The following is a 3,594-nucleotide window of genomic DNA, read 5'->3' as shown; positions in this document are numbered from 1 at the left end:
AAAATAACCATCAACTTAAAATTTTATATAACCTAAAATCCTATATCCAGCTAAATTTTTATTCAAGACTGAGAGCAAAATAAAGACACTTGCAAGCAAAACTGAGGGAGTTTACCACAAAGGTAACTGTCTCTGAGATCTACTAGGAAATAGGAATAAAGGCATTAAGCCCAGAAGAGCAAAGTAGGATGAAGAAGCAATAATGATTAAAGGAACTGGTAAACATTGTGCGTAGATCTTTGAGGTTTATTAAAGAAAGATAACACTAAAATACTGAATAAGAATAGCATCTAAGAAGGGCGTTAGTTAGCCCTAGTCAGTTTGGCTTAGTGGATAGAGTGTCGGCCTGTGAACTGAAAGGTCCCAGGTTCGATTCCGGTCAAGGGCACATTCCTGGGTTGTGGGCTTGATCCCCAGTGGGGGGCGTGCAGGAGGCAGCCGGTCAATGATTCTCTCTCATCATTCTCTCTCCCTCTTCCTTCCTCTCTGAAATCAATAAAAATATATTTTAAAAAAAGAGAAGGGAGTTAAAAAGACAAACGCTTTCAAAAACCCTATTATCATTCTGGAGGCAGGCAGAGATATTAAGTATTTTTAGATGTTGTCAAGTCAACAATGTTTTAAAATGTTAAGTTTAGCCTCTTTCAGATAAGCAGTGGGGGGGGGGGGAGGGAATAAAGAAAATTAATAGAATGGAAAGTAGAAAAATAAGTAAAGAAAAGCATAGCATAAGCACAAAACAAGATGAAAATATATGCAAATATACTAGCAATCACAATAAATGTATCAGCCATCACAATAAATAGAAATGGAATAAATTCATCACTTAAAAAGACAAACATCAGATTGGTTAAGAAGAAACTCCAATTATATACTGTTAGAAGAAACACTCAAAACATAAAGATTCACATATATGCAAAGTAAATGGATAAGAAAAACTATATCAGAAAAAATAATAATTTCAAAAATCTGGTATAGATTAACAATAACAACAAAATAAGAAAAAAAGCATTGCCAGTAATAAAAGAAGCACTACACAATATTAAGAGGAATAATTGTTTAAGAAGACATATGAATTCTGAATTTCTATGTACTTAAGTCATAACTTCAAATTACATAGAGAAAAATGCAGAGTTTCAAGGAGAAATTGACAAGTATATCATTGTAAAGAGAGATTTTAACATACCTCATCTGGTTACTTATACCAGTGGATCAAGCAGATGAAAATCGGTAAGTAAATGCAAGATTAGAACAACATAGCTTCCCAACTTAATTTAGTAGATGTATAGAAAGCCCTCTCCAATCACTAATGATTGCACCTTTTTCTCAAATACATATACAACAATTGCAAAAGTAAGTCTCAACAAAGACCAAATAATTTATCATGCAAATCACATTATCTGACCTCAAAGCAATTCAATTATTAATCAATAACAAAACAAAATTTAAATATACTTTAAAAGCCTTTAAATAAGAAATAATGAGAAATTTTAAAGTATTTCTAATTGAAACTTGACCTTTGAGAACTTTGACATGCAGCTAAAGTAACGTTTAAAAGAAAATTTATATCTTATATTGGGATGATACAGAAATTAACATGGCCCCTACACAAAGATGACACACAAATTCATGAAATGTTTCATATTTCAAAAACACAAATATTATATAATTCTACTCATATGAAATATTTAGAGTAGGCAAATCCATAAAGACAGCAAACGGATTAGAGCTTACTAGGGTCTTCAGGAACGGAGTATGGGGAGTTATTGCTTAATAGGTAGAGTTTCTGTTTGGGGTGATGAAAGAGTTTTGGAAAGACATAGGCAACATTGTAAATGTAATTAAAGCCACTGAATTATACACTTAAAATGGTAAAAATACACGTTTTACATTATATATATTTGACCACAATAGGGGGAAAAAATCCAATATTAAAGAGGGCAAAAGATTCAAATACACATTTCAGGTAAAAAGAAATATGAATGACCTAACAATATTTGAAAAGATTCACAACCTCATTTGCAAGTGAAAAAAAATGAGATAATACTTCTCACCCACCAAGGCAAAAATAATATTAGACAATAACTAGGGTTGGCAGGACATGGAGCAACAGGAGTTTTCATCCATTGCTAGTGGTAGTGTCAGTTGGGTCAAACATTTTGGATATGAGTATAGCATCATTCAGAGAAGTTTAACATATGCTTCCTTCTGTATTAATTAGAGTAAATATAGGCTGCCATTATAAAGATACTGACAATAAAATACAAACCAAAAAATGACCAGTCTCAAAGTTTATTATCCTGATCAATGGAACAACTTTGATCCTCATGGTCATTCAGGCACTGGGTTCTTTTGAAGTCATTGCTCTTCCATCATCTAGGACTGTAGTCATTTTCTGGAAAGTAGAAGTTGGTCTGCCACCACATTTGGGTTTTAGCTTGTGGAAAGAGAAAAGACAGCATGGAGGAGGTGTACCCATTGCTTTAAGGCTCTGATCCCAAAGCAGCAGAATGGAAATTGGTGAAAACATAGTCACATAGCCCCATCCAACTAAAAGGGAGTACGGGAAGATGTCCAGCTGGACACCATATGTGAAGATGGGGAGAATGGATTTGAATGGACAACTAGCAGTCTCCTCTAGACTCTAGGATTCAGCAATTTCACAGCTCCTGCATGTGAGCACCAGGAGACATACACAAGAAAGCTCTTAGACACATAATTCACAACAGGGAAAAAAAAACAACAACAGGAAACAACCCAAGTGTTGAACAGAAAAAAAATAGTGGCATATTTTTACGTATACAGGAGCAAAAATGAATGAATTATTGCTGCACAATTGGGAAGATGCTCCGAAGGCAATATGAATATTCATTTGAGTAGTAGGTATTAATCCTTAAATTGTATATGTATGCATACATACATATATGTACCTTATATTTATTATTTTGTGTATCCTATATAATAAAAGCCTAATATACTAAGTGTCCAGTCAACCATTCAGCCATTCAACCAATCAAAGCATAATATGCTAATGATATGCTAAGGCCACTCAACCGCTCACTATGTCGTGCACTGACCACCAGGGGCAGACAGTCAACTGGTCAACTAGTCGCTATGACATGCACTGACCACTATGGGGGAGACTCTCTGACCGGTAGGTTAGCTTGCTGCTGGGGTCCGGCCGATTGGTACTGAGCGAGATGGGCTGGACATGCCCTGGAGTCCTTTCGTGGTCCCTCCCCAGCTGGTCAATCTCTTGCATCTTTCCCTGGCCTCGATTGTGCACCAGAGGGGTGCCTCGGCCTGGCCTGTGCCCTCTCACAATCCGGGACCTCTCAGGGGATGTCGGAGAGCTAGTTTCGGCCCGATCCTGCAGGCCAGGCTGAGGGACCTCACTGGTGCATGAAATCGTGCACTGGGCCTCTAGTCTTACAATAACAAAGCCACCTCCTCAAAATGAACTAAGTATAACTTTTCACCCAACAGGCTAGTAAGAACAAATGTTTATTAATATTAAATGTAGGCAGGGATGTGGGCAGATGGACAGTAAAAGTATAAATTGAAGTTTTATTCTGTAGGGCATTTTGGCAGTAT

At 36.4% G+C, this 3,594-nt stretch overlaps 1 pseudogene; it reads left to right on the top strand.

Annotated features, from left to right (window-relative positions):
• Positions 1–1,548: 1,548 nt before the first annotated feature.
• LOC138992844 (U6 spliceosomal RNA) lies at positions 1,549–1,649 on the top strand (annotated as a pseudogene).
• The last annotated feature ends 1,945 nt before the right edge of the window (positions 1,650–3,594 follow it).

The sequence above is a fragment of the Myotis yumanensis genome, unplaced genomic scaffold (assembly GCF_028538775.1).
Source record: "Myotis yumanensis isolate MYYU_CA2020_CCGP unplaced genomic scaffold, mMyoYum1.0.hap1 SCAF_14, whole genome shotgun sequence".
NCBI lineage: Eukaryota > Metazoa > Chordata > Mammalia > Chiroptera > Vespertilionidae > Myotis > Myotis yumanensis.
This window is presented reverse-complemented; position numbering and strand designations above follow the sequence as displayed.